This window comes from Tasmannia lanceolata, unplaced genomic scaffold, assembly GCF_043159265.1.
Source record: "Tasmannia lanceolata isolate RefF3 unplaced genomic scaffold, GAP_Taslan_0.1 ptg000013l, whole genome shotgun sequence".
In the NCBI taxonomy this organism is placed as follows: Eukaryota; Viridiplantae; Streptophyta; class Magnoliopsida; order Canellales; family Winteraceae; genus Tasmannia; species Tasmannia lanceolata.
The window spans coordinates 35,499,183-35,521,078 of NW_027518690.1; the positions used below are offsets into that span (position 1 = coordinate 35,499,183).

Here is a 21,896-nt window from a genome sequence, read left to right on the forward strand (position 1 = left end):
CTGCTCTCAGTCGAGAATTGCATATTTACCGTTGAAGTCAGAACCTAACCGGTTAGCACAACCATCTATATATAGGATTTGTCCTTGTCAGTTGGTTACTTCATTTTCCTGCAACCTTGTACTTTGCTTCTGAACTTCCCTTGAAAATATAATGCATCAAGCCTTATGACCTTCTATAAGTGAGGACATGGTGAAGGAAAAACAGTGTTTGAAGACGGCAAAAATGTGTAGCCAAAGACCGCAAAACCATTAAATACCTTTAGTGGCGGTTAATGTACTGTTTCAAAAAAGGCGTTGCCATAAAAGGCAAAACTGTGTCAGAAATATCTATTGCTAAATTTAATTTACTTTTCATTGAAAAACTAGAAATTTACTTTCTAGAGATGGAAATAAAACCGTCCCTTAAAAGAATCCATCGTTAAAAATAACTTTGGCGATGCTAATGTTACCGTCACTAAGTTAATTAATTTTTTAAACATTGTTTGGTTAGAATTTTTGACAGAATGTTCCATCGCCTTTTTTACTATTAGGTATGGAAAAAACCGTCACTAATATTCTTATATTTTTTAAAATATTTTTTGTTTAATTGGGGTACCAACAACCTATATCAATTTTTCTTGTATGTACCTGTTACTTGTTCCTCTTATTATTAACACAAAACACAATAAAAGAAGAACATGATATATGGCACAAGCATGTTGTGATAATAGACGCAAACTCAGCTTGTCCTATATATATGACCAGTTGTTAGAAGTCCCCAAAAGGTGTCAGCAGCCTTTGACAGCTATTTGAAACATAACGAACAAGTCAATTTTGCGTCTATTATCAAAACATGGTGGTGTCTATATAATTATGTAGAAAAGAAATACAACATATATAACACAACTAACATTGCCAATGTTGCAAAAAAAACATCATGTTCCAATACACAATAAACAGAAATACAAGATAATACCAAATGCAATAAAAAAACAAAGAGAGTAGTTCTATTGGTATGCCAAGAGAGACGTCTACGCACCCTGGAAGATGAAACATAAACATATATAAGAAACATGCAAGCAATTCCATTATACATTTTTTTTATGAGTGATTCCATTATACATTAGTAACATTTAAGCAGTTCAATCATTTATAAATTCCAAAAATTATTAATTACCTGTTCAACATCAGTCATAGGCCTCTTCTAAAGAGGTGATATTGCTGACAGAGAAGCGTCAGTACAAGTTACCTAGATAATTGTAAACAATATTATATATTATAAACACACATAATAAATTTGCAAAGAAGATTTTACATGATACAAAGCTTATTAAATATTACTTGTGAGCTCTCAGCAACACCAGGAGATGATATGTACGGACTGTATTGGGATTCCATCACGCTAAATGTTATCTGCAGTTGTTCCACCGTTGCCTGTAGCGTATCTATCTGACTAAGAATAACAGAGAGCTCAGTCATAAGCTCCACTTACCGAGCCTTGTGCTGTGCTCGTATCTTGTTCTCCTCCGGCGAAGGACCTCGACTGGATCCGAATACAGTCTTGGGGTAAGTCCTCCCCTACGTCGTCGCACATGGCACATTGACTGTAAACCACGATCCATGACACATCTACGGGGTGGCATCATATATCTGCTTCCACCACATAAAATCATTCATTTAAAATACATATAAAATAAAAATATTCAATAATTATGTCATATTTAAAAATTACTTTTAAGTACATCATGAAATATCCATGGGGTCATTCTCATCCTAGGCTTGATACTCATCACCTTCTACCATGTTTGCACCCATCCTAACCCAATTCACATCATCATTGTCTGCGCCCATAACAATTTCTTGATGATGAATATTGTTTGACACGACTGGACAGTACATTTCATCATAATCTATTGAGGTAGTGTCGGGCATATGATCATAAAACTCCCTAGAAATGTTTCAAATAACGACTTGCTAGCTCTATCACTAGCTCTGCCATTGGGTTCGTCCACATAAAACACTTACTCCACCTGAGATGATACACATAATGTTCACCAGTTTTTAACTTTTTGTTGGTATTCACAACTGTGTATCCATATTCGTCACACTTAATCCTACTCCCACGAGTATTAATGTCGAACCACTCACATTTGAATAATACCACCGTAAAACTACTATAATAGTCAACGATTACATCAAGGAAACCATAGAAATCCACTTCTTAGTTTATCGAGGAAACCTAATCCACTTCTTAGTTTGTCAGATGTCTATCATTGGCAATCGAAAAGCACTCAACTGTGGAACTCACAATAACTCTACTATTTTGAGTCTTCCTTTTCAACTCCCGAGCTTTAATGTGTAATCTAAAACTATTAATAATATACTTGTTGTACATTTTAATCTCCTGCTTGGAATCATATGTTATTTCTATAAGTTCTTCTGATAGATGCTTCCCAACAACCTTCTCATCTTGCACTTGTTTGGTTTTACACGTGTGTTAATGTTGAATGTTGGTGGTGGAGATAGTACTTGCGGCAGAAGCTTGATTGTCCAAAAAATAAAAAAAATCTTTTCCACAAACCGAACCAAGATACTAGTTACTAGATTCATAATTGTTATGAATTGAAATTCAGAAGAATAGAAAACTTTACCACAGATTATCAGAGGTAATAATCACTGCTTGATCTACTCCCTGTTAGGTGCTTGATGTATCTCTAACCTGAGCTTCTCCGGAAGTCCTGACGTCGCACAGATGAAGGAGGAAGAAGAAACAAACTTGGAATCCAATCCCAAACTGAAATCCTTGAGGCTTGATAGTTCTTCCGAAGAACTAGAAGTAGGAAGGAAGAGGGAGTTGGAGAAAATTAATTTCCAAGGCTTTTCAAATTTCGCAAGAGTGTAAAATTGTCCACCACCATCTCCCTTTTATAGTTCCAAAGTGGAATTCATTTCCTATTAGGTAACCTCTTGAATCTTAGAAACTTTGTTTAACTAAAACTCATTTTCCAATTTGTTTCAAAAACACCACTAAAACTCATTTTCCAATTTGTTTCAAAAACACCAACACACAAAATGTTTTTGCCGTTGTGGTTAGTTTCCAAATCCAAAAGATTCCTCCAAATAGGAAACCACCTCCAATTCAAACTTTCTTTTCCTTATCAATTTCTTCCAATATGAAATAAGCTAGAAGCAGCCAATAGGATCTCAAATAATGCTTATCCAATAGGATATGAGTATGTAATAAGGACTATTTAATAAGGACATGTCAATTAAGACATGTACAGCCCATATTTATGGTGTATCTCTTCTTCAATTACAGAGTTAATTTATAGTTTTATATGTTGATGTGCAAGTTATTTATCTTCTCAATCGTGGTTTGTCCCACATATTGTCCGCAATGTATTAATTTTAATTTTACTTAATTGTTATACTCCCTCTGGGCAGTTGCGCGGACAACTGGTTTCCCATGAAGATTTGACCATGATTTATAAATTGCCTAGGCTAGTGTAGGACACTAGGGTAGTTTATTTTATGTTCAAATAAGCTCAATTGATTATCGGATCGTTGACTTGGAGGCCGACTGACGGATCAAATCAACCGTGGAATGGAGATGCTTCAGAAGGTCTGGCGGATGATGTGGTTTTTTATTCGGCCAAGGATGGACATATATGTTGATGTTGCTGATTTATTTAGCAATTTTTGATGAGGCATATATCTAAAATTTACCCCTTTGGATGATTCGCCTTGAGGTCGGCGAATTTTCCTAGTGCGAAAGCACTTAGTTGCCCAAAATTCACCCTCGGTTTGGTAATGTGGAGTCGTAGGGATACCCTTATTATAATAAGGTTAGTAGGAGTTCCCTACAACCCAAATACCAAATTGAGCCTATGGTTTGGATGGGTGTGTTCATGTGATGGATGCCTTATGATTGCTTTATGCTTATTTCATGCATGTTTTATTCCATTGGATGGTTGTTTGCTTAAAACAAGCAAATAATGTTATATTCACACTACCACTATAAAAATGCCCTCATTATGATATTAAGTTGATAAATAGAGTTCAAATTGAAAGAATTAAACTCCATGGCCTTCCATAGCCATCTAGTGCTTGGCTAGTCAAGAGAATAGAACGATCACATGCCAAAGCAGAAGCCGATTCCATTCCCTTAGCTAGAGTAACCACTAGATTCCCATGGGGATAAAGGAAACATGCAAAAATGCAAAGGTTATATGCCAAAGCAGAAGATTTTGTAAATTTATACTATTTTTTGAGGTAATGGGTCTAACTTAACCAAGCAAAGGGTATTGAAGCCCAAAGGATAAACATACCGCGATGTTTGGAGGCCAAAAGAAAAATCGGATATTATGTGAAACATAATGGATTAGAAGCATCCACTTGTTCAAAGTTATGAATAGGTTTCCGATACCCATTGAAGAAATTACAAATTTCTCTTCATCCACGAGGTTGAGGGGCCCATGAATGAGACGTACAATGGGTGGTCCCATCGTAGATTGAAAACCTAGATCCGATGGAAATATGTCATGAAATTAATGAACTTAAATTTGGTAGTCTTGCTAATGTGTCTCTTTTTTTCATTGAATGTAGATCAATGGCTTCCTTCAACCCACTAGCTAGAATCTTAGAAGATAAAAAGTTAAGTTGCCCTAATTACATTGACTGGAAAATGAATTTGGTGCTGGTTTTAACAGATGCGAAAGTTTATTGGGTTCTTACCACTGTTGAACCTGAAGAGCCTACTGTCGACATGGTTTTAAATTTCGACCGAAATCCAAAATTTCAGACCAAAATCGACCGACACCGAAACTACACAAAACCGAAATGTTCATTTATTTCGGCCGAAATTTTGAAATTTCGGTCCAAATTTTAGTTTTTTCGAAATTAGGCCAAATTTTTTTTTAATATTAATTTAATATTTCAACGAAATTTCGATCGAAATTTAATAATGAATTAAATATTGTTTTTTTTTTACCAGATTTCGACCGAAATTTCTAAATTTCGGTCAAAATTTCAAATTTTCAAGGTTCGAAACCGGTACCGAAACTGAAATTTTAAACCTTGACTGTCGATGCCCCACAGGCTGAAAGGGGCAGGAGGCAGAAATGGACTGATGCAATTGTAGCAGTTCAGGCTGTGGGCGATTACTATTTGACATTTCTAGGAGATACTTACTATTAAAAGATTGTCTATATGTGCCTTCTATAAGAATTAATTTAATTTCTGTCTCTAAACTAATTTCATATGGATATTTAGTAGATTTTAATAAAAGCTCAGTTTTTATTAAAAGAGAAAATTCTATTATTGTGGAAGGTACATTAGTATATGGTTTGTATCTGATTAACGCCAAGGAGAATGTGAGTAACATTGAGAGTATTCTAAGCGTTGATGTTCCGAACCTCAAAAGGGCAAGGGACATGGTAATTCCAACTCAACTTGGCATCTTTGATTGGGTCATATTCGCCTAGAGCGGATCACAAGGTTAGTGAAAGGTGGTCCATTAGATTCTATTCAAATGGAACCCTTTCCAACTTGTGAATTGTGTCTACAAGGCAAAATGACCAAAAGTCCTTTTAAAAGCAAGAGTGGAAGATCCAAAAGTGTGTTATATTTGATACATACGAATGTTTGTGGACCTCTTTCTCATCCTGCAAGATGAGGGTTTATCTACTTTGTGACTTTCACGGATGAACATTCAAGGTACGGATATCTGTACCTAATGCGACGCTAGTCTGAGATCCTTGAAAAGTTCAAGGAGTTCAAAAATGAAGTAGAAAACCAGTTAAATAAGAAAATCAAGACTCTTCCGTTCTGATAGGGGAGGAGAGTATCTCTTGGATGAGTTTAAGGACTACTTAAAAGAACATGGAAGAACGTCTCAATGGACTCCACCTGCCACACCCGAGTTGAACGGTGTCTCAGAAATAAGGAATCGAACTTTGTTAGACATGGTTCGATCCATGATGAGTTTTGCCAAGGCACCACTGTTTCTTTGGGGATATGCCTTAGAAACAACGCTTTATATCCTTAATCGAGTCCCAACTAAGTCAGTATCAAGGACTCCATATGAGTTATGGACGGGTAGAAAACCCTCATTGATTCACATGAGGATATGGGGTTGTCCTGCCCATGTTAAAAAGATAAGTCCTGACAAGTTAGAGACTCGAACCGAAAGGTGTCTCTTTATTGGATATCCTAAAGAAACAAAAAAGGTTATTGATTTTATAACCCTGGCGAACAAATTTGTATTGTAAGCCGGAATGCCATATTTTTGGAAGAAGAGTTCATCCAAGATCCTGGTGAGATGGAGAGGATTACCTTGGAAGAGCAATCTGATAATCCAATAGAGAGATATGAGGAAACTGAAGAAGAATTTAATGAGCCTACTCCGTCACTTTGACATAGTGTTAGGGAGATCAGAAGACCCCGTAGATATCTCTATCTTGGTGAGGAAATTAATCCAAACATAGAAGAAATTGATCTCCTTAACTATAGAGAGGCCATATTAGACATCAATGCGAGCAAATTGTTAGATGCTATGAAATCCAACATGGACTCTATGTATTCCAACAAGGTCTGGACTCTAGTCGATCCACCAGAAGGTATTAAGCCCATTGGATGCAAATGGATTTTCAAGAGGAAGAAGGGCCATGATGGAAAGGTGGAGACCTACAAGGCACGGCTTGTGGCAAAGGGTTATACTCAAAAGGCTGGAATTGATTATGAGGAAACCTTCTCGCCTGTAGCTATGTTAAAGTCCATCAGGATTTTGTTAGCTATCGCGCACATTACAATTATGAGATCTAGCAGATGGACATCAAAACTGCCTTCTTGAATGAAAACGTTCAAGAAGATATTTATATGGTCCAGCCAGAGGGTTTTGAGGCTGCTAGAGAAGATAATCAGAAAGTGTGGAACTTGCATAGATCCATTTATGGACTAAAGCAAGCATCTTGCAGTTGGAATCATCGTTTTGATCAAGCGGTCAAAGAGTTTGGCTTCTCTTAAAATGTTGATGAGGCTTGTGTATACAAGAAGGTCAATGTGAGTACCGTAACCTTTTTGGTTCTATATGTGGATGACATTCTACTCATTGGGAATGATGTAGGAATGTTATCTAACACAAAGTTATGGCTTTCCAGTACATTTGCAATGAAAGATTTGAGTGAAGCTTCTTATATATTAGGATTTAAATTGTTTAAAGACTGAAAAAATAAGAAGCTTGGGCTATCAAAGGAGGCTTACATTGACAAGATATTAACAAGGTTTAATATGACATATTCCAAGAAGGGATTAATCCCTTTCAGGCATGGAATCAGGCTATCCAAGAAGATGTCTCCAAAGACATCTGAGGAGAAGCAGATGATGAATAAAGTTTCCTATGCTTCAGCTGTGGGAAGTCTTATGTACGACATGTTTTGTAAAAGGCCAGATATCTATCAGTCTGTAAGTGTGGTTAGCAAATATCAGTCAGACCCAGGTCCTGAGCATTGGACGACGATTAAAGATATTTTTAAATATCTTAGGACAATATAACATTATTGTTTGGTTTATGGGGCAGACGAGTTAGTTGTTTCTGGCTTTACTGACGCTTGACATGAAGTCTTCTTCATGTTTTTTTTACTTTGGCTAATGGAGCGATATCTTGGAGGAGTTGTAAACAAGACACCACAACATATTCTACCAGTGAAGTAGAATATATCGCTGCCAGTGAAGCGACAAAAGAGGTAGTATGGCTGCGGAAGTTTTTGGATGACCTTGGCGTCGTTCCCTTTGTTAAGAGACCAATTACGTTGTATTGTGATAACAGTTGGGCTATTGCTGAAGCAAAGGAACCAAGGTCTCATCAGAAGTCTAAGCACGTCCTTCGGAAGTATCATGTGATACGGGAGATCACGTGGCAGACCCTTTCACTAAGTCCCTTAGTCAAAAAGTGTTTGACAAGCATGTTGAGGGAATGGATCTTAGATATATGCACGAGTGGATCTAAAGTCAGTGTGAGATTACTTTAAATTCCAGTGTACCTTGTATTTTTCATTAATAAAGAATTATTTCATGACATCTTTGGGTGTTATTTTGTTAATATGTGAGATCTGCTTGTTTTACACGTATTAGTCCTTAGGTAGCAAAGTAGGAATACCATGCTCAAGGATTCACAGATCCTAGGGAGCAGGGAGATATAGAATTTCGGTTCTTTACAAACCTTAAAAGTTCCTGGTTGGGGTGGAGATTGAACATCTCCTCCTGTACACAACCAGCACCAATCTTGTTGACATGCACGTGTTGTGGGGTGAGTTATCTCAGTCACTTGGGTAGGAGACCCTAAGCAAGAAGAGTGGAAGCGACGATTGTGATCGCGCTCTGAACTGGATTTCATTGGAATTGCCTGTCGACAGGAGATAGTAAGGTTATTCCACTAGACAAGACCCTTTACATGTCCTATGACCTGAGGGATCTTATTGTCTTATTGGTCTATGGGGCCCGTCCTCTTATCTTGGTCTATCTTACAATGGTTCTCTTAGGAATCATTTAAGGGTGGTACTAGAGTCGTGGACAAACCTATGAGACTAATAGTGATAGCTGACAAGGAATTCTTCGCCTCATAAACATGAGGAAACCATCTACAGTTTTGGTCAGAGCAGTAGGCCTATAAAATACATGGCCAGGTGGATTTGATAAATGTTTTATCAAATGATTTTACAAAAATATTTTGAATGATTTTAGCAAATGCATTTGCGTGCCTAAGCTACTTGACTGAAAGGTATACCCAGAGTGGGCCAAGGGGGTAGTGTATGTCCACCCCCCGTAAGACTTAACTCGGTAGATGGAGAACGGAGAAAGGACTTGCACATATTGGATGCGATTACGGGTAAGATGATTTGACGGTCATCTTCAGGGTTACGTCTCGATGGAGGCCACTGACTCAATGCGATTGTGGTTTTCAAACTATAGAAAAAGATCGCAGTGGGACCCTTCATTGGGTTTTGCAGGATCGACCGTTGAGTCCCTGCAATAATCCCACTCACAACTCGAATGGCCAATTGTATCTATTAGATATGGTCCTGCATTTATTTGATTGCACAAACAAACTTGTTTCGTTGCATTTGATGCAAAGGAAATGGATATCATAGTGCGTGTACACTATGGGATAGATAGGAATACCAAATTGGTTAAGTGTTAAACAAAAAGGGTATTAAAGGTATTATATAATGTTTACATGGAGCTTTATTCTCATTGGATGGGAATCATTTATTTAATTGGAAGAATTAAATAAATATTTGAATTTAACCCTATTGGAAAAAATTTCATATTGAGGGCAAGTGTGAGATTGTTAGTCGAGGTGCCCTAAGAATAGAATTTTGTGAAGATACTATTATAATCTTAATATAATTAAAAAGGAATACTAGTTGCAAGAGGAAATTTCTTTCCTTGGAGATAAAGAGAGAAGATCTTATTTGAGATCTTTTAGGATTTGAAAAATTGCAAGGATCATATGGTTATATGGAAACCTAGTTACATTTGGAAACCAATTTCCGAAAAGATAGCGAAGGGATGACTTTGGAGATATTATAGGGATTTTATCTAAATCCCATAAGTTTCTCACACGCCCAACTTGGGCTTGTAGAACGTCCAAGTAATAGTGATGTTTATTTTATCAAATTATATTTGTTGCTTTACAATTTTGGATAAAATAAACTTGAGATTTAATAAAACTCTTTTAGATATTCAAATATAGAAAGGGGTGGACATTTGTCTTAAAAAAGTATTGCTTTTGGAAAAACCTCCCATAAGTGAGAACGTTCAAGTAAAGCTCCAGCTACAATTAAGATAATCCCCTCCATTAGATCAGATTTAGATCATATCCCTAAATAGAACAAGGGTTGTTCTATCCCTTTGTGTAAAGATCAAAGGATCCCATCGGATCAACTTGCGGCGTCCGCGGTGAAAATTTCGTTCGTGGAGATTCGGGGAGTAGATCAAGCAGGCGATCTTTGTGGTAATTTCTACAAAGGTATGTTTTTTATCTGTTTATTTTATCACCAAAATATAATCTAGTTCCTAGAAATGCTAGGCTAAGGGAAGAATTGAAAATTAATTATTATACTATAGTGATTTTGCCTGGGGGTTATACGACCCTTCTAACGCCAACTCTATCCCTAAAAACTAGGTAAATCCAATCTTTTCCTAAAATCTCTCTAAATTTCCTAGAAATCCTAAAACTCTCTCTACTTTGGGATATCCAATTCAAGATAACAAAAAATTTAAAAATCCTATTAACTCTAGAAGTCTTGAATCGTAGTAATCAACGTGAGCTGTTGATCTAGACGCCGTCCAAAATCATCCAATCTGAAGCTTCTAGACGATCCGATTAAGGCTCTGACGATCTTGATTGATCTCGTGATAGTGCGAGATGCACCTGCATCATGAGCCTCCCAATACAATATGAGAGGTGCATTACTTCAACTAGTCCTTGTGTTCCTCGAATGGATCTCTTAGCTGTTGAGAGGGTTGCCCAAAATTGGTATTAAAATGAAAAAATCCAAAACAAAAAGGCCTAAAAATAGGAATAGGATGCAGATTCCGGTACAATCCCTGTTGAGTCCAATATTTAGTTTTGGACTCCAAATTGATTATCAAATAAAAAACAAATAGGGCCTCAAACAAAAAAATTTGCTTTACCCCTACCGTTTCTATTCACCAACACTCAAACCAATTGAATACATCTTAATCGCTAGATAGGCCTTTCTTTGAATACATCTCGATCGCAAAGCTCATCAATTTTCCTTATATATTTCACATGAATTTAAAGAAAGTCAATATCTTATAGAGCACTGCTAGTAAGACGGAATCCCGTTTTGGGAAGAAAAAAAAATGGGCATTAACCGGTGGAACCACATCCACTAAAAGACAAATGGAGGGAGCTCAAATCCCTATAAAAGCAATAAATACACATTTAAAAGGGTCAAATCAACAGTCTTCGGTCCCTTTTTATTTTCCAAACGGAATCCCGTTTTCCCGTTTTCAAAGTGTTTTCCTATCAAGAAGTACAGAATGGAGGTACAAGTTTCGAGAAATTATGGATTTTGGTTCTTTTGAGAACAATAATCAATAACGTGTGATTCTTCAAAATCGGGTGGAAAAGAACCTGACACCCTTCTGGCATCAATAGAAATCTCCTTTTTCATTACTGCCCATTAAATGATGCGCTTCAGAAGGCTTTTTTTGGTTCGTCTGAATGTGTATTTGAACCAACAGAACTTTGGTTCGTTTCTATCTTGGCCGTCGGAAATAACTAGAGACAGATGGATGCTTGACACGTGCTGAAAAACTTTTTGGAATGCTGCGCCTCTATACACAGCCGGTTTGGTTTGGATTTGAAATCTTTCTTTGAACCCAGAGTCCCTTGGGTTCGTTTAAATCTTGGTCGTCGCCAATAGGCATAGACGGTCGGATCCATGACACGTGGACATCAATATAGAACGGTGGCGTCTTCTAATAATATCACCTCTCTGTATGAGATTCTGCCGGCATACCCATTATTTCCACCGGTGTATTCGATATTCCGGCAGCATACTCGATACGTTTAGAACACATGTTTGAACCCAGAAAATCTGGCAGCATACTCGATATTCCGGCAGCGTACTCTAGAATCCGGTGGCGTATATGATATCTTTGAACAATGGGTGTTTCTTGAATCCGACGGCGTACTTGATTTTCCGGCAGCGTACTCAAGAATCCGGCGGCATTCTAAGCCAAAAAAGACGTGGGAAATAATAAAATGTTCAATAGTGTCACCGTCTAAGCCAAAAGAAACGTACTTGATTTTATGTGAAAAGTGGCAAACTTTAACGTTTTTTATGATATTTTCACCCCCCTGCATTGACGTTCTCATCCTTTAAAATTTTCAAAGATAATGATTGACATTCTCATCCATCAGGTAGGGCAACATACGAGGACTCTGATCATGTCATAAGGGTATCAGGGTCTTTTTCCCACTCGATTTTGAAGAATCGCCCGTGTTTGAGTCTTGTTTTCAAAAGTACCTGAAATCCATAATTCCTCGAAACTATCGCACACATTCCGTACTTTTCTCTTTCCTATCTTATAATAGATGATTGGATACCGATGAACTCTAGCATGCAAGCTACTGTCTCTCAATATCATTTTCACACCAATTTCACAGATGCAAATCAAGTAACGCTAAACCAGGGTTTACGCATTGAAAATTGATCCTCAATAATATCTGAAGTCTTTTACTCACTCAGAAATTGGCTTTGAATTTCTAACTTCTATTCAAGGTCTGTTCCAACTGCAGTAAAACTTTTGTAAAATAAGTTTCTGAGCAAAACTTATGAATGATAAACTATTTCATCGTAAAGTTTTCCTTTTATGAAATCTAAAACAAATGCAAAAGTGATCCGATGGCCATTAGTTTTAGTGCATAAAACTCGGACTTATCTGAGCCATCTATTTTTATGACAATGTTGGGATCTTCTTTTGAAGATGACTTTAGGACGTGGCCTATCCATGGTGTAATCAGTTAAATGAACAGTCTACATAGTGCAACAGTACGTTACTGCAATACTTTAACTTTCTAAATTAGCTCTTCATTTATTTATTTATTTGGATTATTTTCTGCATCAATTTCATATCAGCAATTTCTGGCAGAATTTGTTTATTGAATTACAAAAGAAAATAACAGGCTGAAAACTACAAGGATCGAACGTCAGTCACATTCACTATCAAAGTGTCAAACGGAGAAAATCACAACAACATAGAATAGAATGGAGTAGGCGTTTCAAATGCAGATGGTAAAGCTTATAACAATGCATTGCAAAAGAAGACATGAAACACACAGAAACAAAAACGTAGCATGGTTCTGAATTTCGTCCGACTCTGCTCATATAATTAGGGACAGTGGGACTAATGCTTTATCAATGAATGAATCGGATTCTTTTCTTCCATTTTTGAATCCTTGGGGATTCTTTTTGGTTGGTGCACTAGGCTAGGACCTTGTTTTAGGCACTGGCTTCCTCGCCCAATGAGAATGAGTCAAAGAAATACTGAAATTTTGGGTTTCGGCCGGGACCGAAATTTAAAACCAAAACAAAATTGTAAGATTTTGGCCGAAATTTCTACCGAAACCAAAATTTCAAACCTTGACACGGAGACCAAATCAAAAGTGATTCAGTATAAAAATTCATCATTCTTTACAAATTCTACGTAAACCATGCGAAATTAAACAAATTACACTCGACCGATTCAAAGCAACATTTCAATTTCCAAATAAAAAATATCCCCATGGATGCCGTAACAATACTAATCAACACCAACCAAAACACAAGGGTTGCACATTGGGAACTTGGAATTACGCAATTTAAGCTTCCTGTAACTGGAACGAGAGAGACCTTTAGTCCTGCAGTCCAGCCCGTTCTCGGCTCCCAGCTGTCTGGAATGTGAATTGATCGCTTTGAGGATGTGACTTCTAACCCCATTGACAACAAAACTAATCTAGTTGTCTTTTCATCCATCAATGGTGCTGGTTCTTTCAACTACAAATAGAGCTTTAGTTGTTGGCGCACAATTTTGTATATTGGTTGATGACTATACTGACTGGCTGTTGTTTAAGTTCATAATACTGTTATGAGCAACAACAATCTTCCTTTGTCCACTGCACTATGTAAGTCATTTCCTTGATGTAATCCTGTTCTTAATCAAAGAGGACTAGGCATTTCCTCTATTTGGTGATAAATAATTACTACAAGAAAAGAGTTTTTCCCGGCGTTTATGAACGCCGACCAAACATAGCAACCACGCCGGCTTAAGGTCTCCCAGCGTATTGCCGGCGTTCAAAATTTCACCCGCTCTACCTGCGTCGGGAAAAGTTTGGCCGGCATTTATGAACGCCGGAATTTTTAGACTTAAACGCCGGCACAAAACACCGGGTATCTACATTCCGAATGCCAACTTGAACATATATGATGAACCTTGCCCGGCGTTCACGAACACCGCCTAAAGTCCAAACTAAATTAAAAAACTATCTATATATATATATATAGAGAGAGAGAGAAAAGTGTAGCTACACATACGTGTAGCTAACTTAGCTACACCGACGGCTTAAAATACAGTGGGCCCCAGTGGGCCCCACATTGTTTGGGTGATGCAAACCATTCATTTGATGGGCCCTCACATAGATAGGGTGTGCCCAAAAAATCAGCTCCATAGGATCATCCCAACCCTACGATTTGTGGAGGCAAAAATGGACGTGTAAAAACCTTCACAAATCTGTCCATTTTTGCCTCCACAGTTTGAAGGGTTGGGATCATCCAATGGAGCTGATTTTTTTAGCACACCCTATCAATGTGAGGGCCTATCAAATGAATGGTTTGGATCACCCAAACAATGTGGGCCCACTGTATTTTAAGCCGTCGGTGTAGCTAAGTTAGCTACACGTATGTGTAGCTTCACTTAACTCATATATATATATATATATATGGGGAACATATGCCGCATTCAGGAACGCCGGGAAGCATATTGTTTTAAAAAAAAAAATTAATATTCGAAAAAACCAAATTTGGGATACAATATTACCTAGAACCTGTAAAGAATAATTTACCACAGCTTAATCATCATCTCAGATACCTTTAAAGATTAAATTACACAATTCTTCGTGGAAGCTACACGAACACACATATACATAAGATGATTCTACATGCTATATGTACATGGGAAGTTGATGAGTTTGTAAAACCTCTTTCTTAACCCATCAGGTGGTATTGGAGACATTCAATTCTTTTAAAAGTGAAATTAGATCCTAGGGACAAGGAATCCAAGTTTGGATTGAAAAAGAAATGTTTACATGTTTTAGACATGAACAGCCTTACAAGAAAATCCATAGCAGAACCCACAACAGATCAACCACAAGCATCATCAGAGGTTGAATTACCATTAACAATTCCAAGCCTACCATCCATCAAACCCCAACAGACAATAGAATCAATTGAAATTCGCAGTTTCTCTAGTACTAGTAGTAGTGGTAGTAGTATCAACGGTGGTGGTGGTGGTGGGAGTAGCGGAGCGGTGGCATTATCAAAAAGGATTGAGGTTTGCATGGGGTGGGGCGATGCAAGAAATCACGAGCTGTGGAACGGCTTGAGGAATTCGGAAGGAGGGTTGGAGTCGAAGGCGCTGTCATTGGATGCAAGTGTAAGTGCAGAGATGGGCCGAATGGAGTTTCGAGTTGTGATAAAGAGGCGGCCATGTAAATACTACCCTTCCAGAATGAAATTTTGATGGTTGTAATAGCAGAAACTCATCCCCCCTTTCAGGGTAGCAGGGGTCATGATGAGTAAGGTACAGTATTGAATATTGCAATCAATACAAGCTGTGTTGGAGAGATGGATATTGTTTGGACAAAGGTTAAGGTTTTTATATAGGCATCTAATGTTACCATTTTCTTCCATTAGTGACTTTCTCACATCGAAGGATATGCTTACACAGTGGGAATCTTACTAGAAGCACTAGGAAGGGCTGCTGGCCATACTCTTCAACCTACCAACCACACGATTCTACAGGCTAGATCATCCAATTACAACAAGTGCCTAGGCCACTAGAGTGACAACATTCATAATCCCTTCTTTATTCAAGTGGTTCCTTCCTATTTTGGAGTCATTTACTCCAGATCTATCATAAGAGGACACCCATGAACCGAAACCTAATTTCTGCAGGAATGTTCCACAAGTATGATGGTATTTCAAAAGGACTCAGACCAATTCAGTAAATGGCTTCAACAAACTTAAGAAATTTCATGTTGACATTTCATCATAATAGATCGATCTCCTGGACTGAGTTTCCAACCGAAAGACAAATTCAATGACAACAATACCGAAATAAAATCACTCCATGAAGCTGACCTCCAAATACCCATCAACCAAAAGGCCCAGAAAACACTTAAAAATGGAGAGTAAAAATCAATAAAATAAGTCTAACTTTACATACCTGTGCAAGTTGCAGAAGAAGTGCCGAGAGTGACAGAGGGGGAGAATCAATGTAAACTTTGGATAATAATCTGAGAAAATAGAAGAAAGAAAAATGTTTTAGTTTTAATGAGATTTAATAAGGGACCTTCTTATACAAGTTACAACACATATACAAACATTCCAAATCAAATTTATTCTTAACTTCAATAAATTGAAGCAATCCTTAACTTTTAAAGTTAAAGCTAGTGTGCAAGAAATTCCAACCGGAGACTATCTTCACCTGCAAAACATCCAAAAGAGTAGATATTAGAGCAAATCATTAATAAACATAATTTGTAAAAAACCATACAAGCCAAAAATATTGATATTACTTAACTTTTAAAGGATTCGAGAATGGTTGATACTAGTGCACTCAATCTCCACATTGGAAGCATTTTAACAACAACAAACAATTAATTCATTGCATTCTTATAATTGAGAACAATAAACGGAATAAAGTTATAAATGAACAATTACAATATGGGCAATTGAGGGCTCTCTTACATTCATGGGAGACTATGCAATGAGTCACCATATCCTCTTTGATATGTTCAAGAGATGAAATCTAAAATAAAAAATGTGACAAAAGACAATGGACAGGGTTAGGATTGGAATATAATTAGGAAAAGATTGAATATAAGAAAAGAAAAATTACCTTCTAATCGCATCTTCGATTCTAGCACAATTGACAGTAATAGCTTTCATTCATGAAAATATTTCCATATAACCATTATATATATATATATATATATATATATATATATATATATATATATAGAGAGAGAGAGAGAGAGAGAGAGAGAGAGAGAGAGAGACATTCATTTCATTCATTAATATCAAAAGATTCAAAACATTCAATTCATTAGAAAACAATACATTCGTAAGATTCACCGGGAAGTTCCTAATGGCTATCAAAAAATATATCAAAGCAGTGTGTCCTAGGAAGCCTCAAGAAACTACCAAGCAAGTTGCCTTCCTCTATAGAGAGCACATTTTATTACACTAGCATGAACAAAAAAAAACAGATTTTGATTTAATGAATTAGTATAATTGCAAATCCCATATTCTCTGAACCTTAGAAACAAGAAATTGCATTTAGTATTGATTACATGTTGTCTATTCTACTCATATAAGATTATAGCCTTAATTCTATAACATTTTCATTTTTTTAAAAGGTAACAAAATTTTATTCCATAAACCATAAATACAGCAGGGACAAGATGTCCCCAAAATACAGTCAAAGACCGAACCCAATCGAAATACAGAACAATAACATTTTCTACAACATTTTCATAAATCCCATATTCTTTGTGATTTCTCCATCTCTCGTGAAGAACTCATACACATGCACACAAAAAGAAAAAGTACTCATTCAAGTCTAAAATTCAACCAACTCCCTAGCAGATTATGAAGCATTCTGAATTTTAAAGATCCTAATTTATGATGCTTACATTCTGAAAATAAAAAACTTAGTGAACAAGACCATTGTTAACTTCAACTAGTGATATTGTAACCTATTTAAAGCATTGCCATGAACATATTTAATTAGCATTTTACATGAAATTGTAAAAGAATCAATTCCGCACACATCCCACAAAGAAAAATAAAATTATTCAATATATTGCTTCCAAACATCACAGAAGAAGAAAATATCTTCTTTGCTGCATTATCCTGACAAAATCAGTTCCTGTAGGAAATGAAAACATTTACTACAACAATACAAGACACATATGATTGGCAACAATACAAGACACTATATTTTTGAAAATCCAACAGATTTAAAGGAGAAAAAAACACTTATTTTTTTAAGTTTCCCCTCTAATTACAGATCAAATCCAAAGGAAATCAATTCCGAGAAAAACAAATCAAGATGGCAAGAGGGAATTGGGGTAAAAAATTTAAAAATAGGAAAAAAAAAGGGGGGGGGGGGGGGGGGGTGTGTTGTACCTACTATATCTCCTAAATCAAATATCATGTAACAAATTACTATGTTGTAGACTGAACAAAATGCAGATTTCAAATATTAGTCGAATGGAAAAAAATAAAATGACAGAAAGAGCTACAATTTAAGGAAAAAATCTGCCCTAATCACAATAAGTGATGTGAATGGTTGAAAGAGAAAGAGCATACGGTGATAAAATTAGCATAAAAAATTAAAGATATCAACATGTAAAAAGGGTAAAGGGTTTCTTTAGAGAAATTGTGAAGAAGATCTGCATAAGAAGGGTTTCTAAGCAGATATGGTGAGCAACATGCAAAAACCCTTTTCAACAACCAAAAACCCTTTTCTTGATTAAGAGAGAGAGAGAGAGAGATATATATAAAGATAGATAGAGAGAGAAAGGAGGAGAAGAAAAATACCTGGTAGATTCGTTTCAATGGGGTTTTAATGCTTCCTTCACGAAAAACCCTAAAACCAGCAAGAATGGAAATGATTTTTGCAAAAAAAAAAAAAAAACAGAGTGGTAGAGAGAGAACGATAGAAAGGTAAAATAGGAGGAGGAAATTTGGGGCGTGGAGAAGGAGGAGATTTGGGGTGTGAAAAATACCTAGTAGATTCGTTTGAATGGGGTTTTGAGGTGAAGAGAAGTGGCAGATAGAAAATAAGAAATGAGAACGAGAAAAGCTAAAACCTTGTACCTCTTTTGATGGCGGGTTCGGTTTTTTGGTCACGATGTATGCTTTCTCCCCACGTTTTTTTAATGAACGCCGGGTGATGTGCGCCGGCCAAAGATACATTTTTTTGTAGTGTAAACCCTCTGTACCTCTTTTGATCACTAAGGCTCTGTTTGGTTGCTATGAAATGTGGCATTGGGGTGGGATTTTATTTCCGAATGAAGTTCCACACCACCGTTTGGATGTGTTTTCTCTGTTTGACCACTGGGCTTGTTGGATGCTTGTCGGCCCACGTGGCCTTCTCCACCATGCCGAATGGCAAACCCAGAAATGGGAGTTTTTTGTTTAGAATGGGATGAGAATGGGATTGAGAATGACTGAAGATTCGTTCTTACTGCCCGAGGCATTTCCGAGAGGACATGAGTGCAGAAAAAAAAAATAAACAGAGGAGACGACCATTCATGACCACAACCACCATTCTCTCTTCCTCAAGCTCCTCTTCGTTCCGCTCTCCACTGAAGTCGAGGAGCAAAAAGCGGAAGGCCAGTCCGGTAAGTTCATCTTTTTCAAATTTTTTTCCCCCTTTGAATCAAAGCTTTGTGATGGTAGATCTATTTGAGGGCTTTCTTGCATTGTGAAGTGTTGGGTTCTCTATTTGGGGTTTTTTGTTGTTCTTTGGAACCCTACCCATAAAAAAAAGGACGAAACCCTTGCTATGACTTGGTTTGCATGTCTGATATTCGACTGGTTTAATTTTTTTTTGGGGGTTTTATTGTTCGATGTATCTGAAACCCTAGTGAGAAAAATCAGTTTGCTTTGTGGGGTTTTTTGGTCGAAATGGCGAAGTCGTGCGCGCTCTTCTCAGGCTCGGGTTTTTCCGCATATTAAACCCTAAAATGGCGAAATGTATTTATTTATTTGGGTTTTTCTGCTATTTGTTAGTCTATTTTGCCGCATTTCTTCCCCTGTTCCAGTACTATTTCAATGGAGTTTTGGGGTAATCATTTCTTCTCTTTTTACATTTTTCTTCTCATCCAACTTCTCTACTAGGTGGTTGCTTCATTATTACCGTTTCAATCTTTGAACTTGTTAACTTGCCCATCAAAAATAAAAAACTTGTTAACTAATGACTATTTTTGTAGATCGTTTATATCCATTCCTTGCATTATGTATATAATTTTTTTTCTCTTTATTTGATAAGACCGTTTCTTCATATCCCCTCTGATTGGCTTCTGGTGAAATGAAATTTTTTATTTGGGCTTTAATGGTATTGTTTACTAGATTTTTTCGCATTTCCTCAACCGTAATAAGGAAATCAGTTTGGTTTGTGCTATTACGGCTCTTCTGATGCGAATGTGCACATGAATTGCATTGTTTACATGCTTTTTTATATTTTTAATCAATGGATCCAACACACGGGAAGCTGTGGTTTTGTGATTTTTTGCAACTGTTACACGACACGGTTATGTTGGGTTCGATTTTTGACTCATGAAATGGTTACTAACACGACAGTAATTTTGATGGAATTATTTATGTTAGACTTGATCCAACTGCGATAAGACATCAGGATGGAGGACGATGACTGGGAAATAGATGCTGATGTCTATACCGAGGGAAGTGGAGGTAGTGACGATGCAGATGATTTGGTTGACGAAGTGGCCTCAGTTGTTTGTGTTGGTGCTTGTTTATTTTTAATGACGGTAATGGGCGAAGAAGGGCTTTTCATAGAAAGGGGTCCTTACCAGAACCACTATCTCACTGATCGCGGTTTCGTGAACTATGTAGTAGAGAGCGATGAGCATTGTCATAATCTCCTTAGGATGAACGTCGAATGCTTTAGACGATTCGTGAATATTTTTAAGGAGAGCGGCACCCTAAAGGACACTATCCACTGCAATGTTGACGAACATGTTGCGATTTTCCTGCACACAGTTGTACACAACCTGAGGAACCGTTGCATGAAAGTGTATTGTCGAAGGTCTGGAGAAACCATAAGTCGTTACTTTAATAAGGTTCTCCGTGCCATTCTGTCTATGGTAGACCAATTTATAATACCACCTTCTTCGGAGACACCTACGCAGATTGCGGAAAATCCAAGATGGTACCCTTATTTTAAGGTAACCTCCTTCCGTTAAAATTATCTGTCATTTCTAGTGTAACACATAACAGTAACACTGTCACTTGTAATTGTTTAGGACTGCATCGGCGCGATAGATGGGACACACATCCCTGTAAAAGTACCGGCCGAAATGAAGAAGCGATTTATTGGTCGTAAGGGCCACCCAACGCAAAATGTACTCGCCGCGTGCGACTTTGACATGAAATTCACATTTGTTCTCGCGGGATGGGAAGGGTCTGCGTCGGACTCTAGGATCTTAGGGGACGTCATCGCTGACGACTTTGGAATTACCCGCCACCCTGGGAAGTTCTACTTTGCAGACGCAGGCTTCCCGTTACTAAGCAATTTTATCACTCCTTACCGCGTTACAAGGTACCATCTAAGTGAACAGAGAGGTCGCGCACCCCGGACAAAGAAAGAGCTTTTCAATTACAAGCATTCCTCAGCCCGAAATGTTATTGAGCGTGCTTTTGGTGTTCTGAAAAAGCGTTTCCCCATCCTAACATGCGAACAAATGTACGCCTATGGAAAGCAAGTTGACATTGTTATGGCATGTTGTGCTGTGCACAACTTCCTACGAGGGGTGATGCTGAATGATGCGTATATTGCTGAGGTTGATAGGGAAGTAGCTGAAGTAGAAGGTAGACGTGCCCGCCGCCGCCACCGAGAAGCTCCCGATGAAGATGATTCAGAGGCAGAAGAACGTGAAAGTGCACCATGATTGGGCCGAACAGCCGATGCTAGGGAAGGAAATCGGATTCGGGAGCAGATCTGTAGTGACATATGGAATGATTACAGCGCGGCCGACTGATGTCGAACTGTTTATTTTGTTTTGAAATTTGAATTGTGTAGTTAATTTGATACTCTTAAGTGAAGTATTGTTATGGTCCTGCAAACACTAAACTGTTGTGGTTGTCTAAGTTTTATCTTATGGGAATTATGGTACTGTAAACTGTTGTGATTCTCTAAGTTTTATCTTATTACTTATGGTACTGTAAACTGTTGTGGTTGTCTAAGTTTTATCTTATTACTTATGGTAGTGTAATGGAATTTCATGCATGTTTGTTTTTATTGTTCCAGTGGAAGGTTTTATGTGTTTCTTTGAGGTAATATGAATGTTGTTATGGATTATGATATGATATTGTTAC

At 37.4% G+C, this 21,896-nt stretch overlaps 1 long non-coding RNA gene across 5 annotated transcripts; it reads right to left on the reverse strand.

Moving 5' to 3' along the window:
* Positions 1–866: 866 nt before the first annotated feature.
* On the reverse strand, positions 867–18,812 carry LOC143890040 (uncharacterized). Of its 5 annotated transcripts, none has more exons than XR_013255106.1 (9): positions 18,654–18,812; positions 18,375–18,423; positions 16,518–16,578; positions 16,351–16,391; positions 16,177–16,254; positions 15,994–16,063; positions 1,321–1,629; positions 1,157–1,228; positions 867–1,019 (listed from the first exon to the last, which is right to left on the reverse strand). It is a non-coding gene; the product is annotated as an uncharacterized LOC143890040 (long non-coding RNA). The 5 variants fall into 5 exon arrangements; XR_013255105.1 differs by having other exon boundaries at positions 16,203–16,254; positions 18,654–18,811; XR_013255102.1 differs by having other exon boundaries at positions 16,203–16,391.
* Between the last annotated feature and the right edge of the window lie 3,084 nt (positions 18,813–21,896).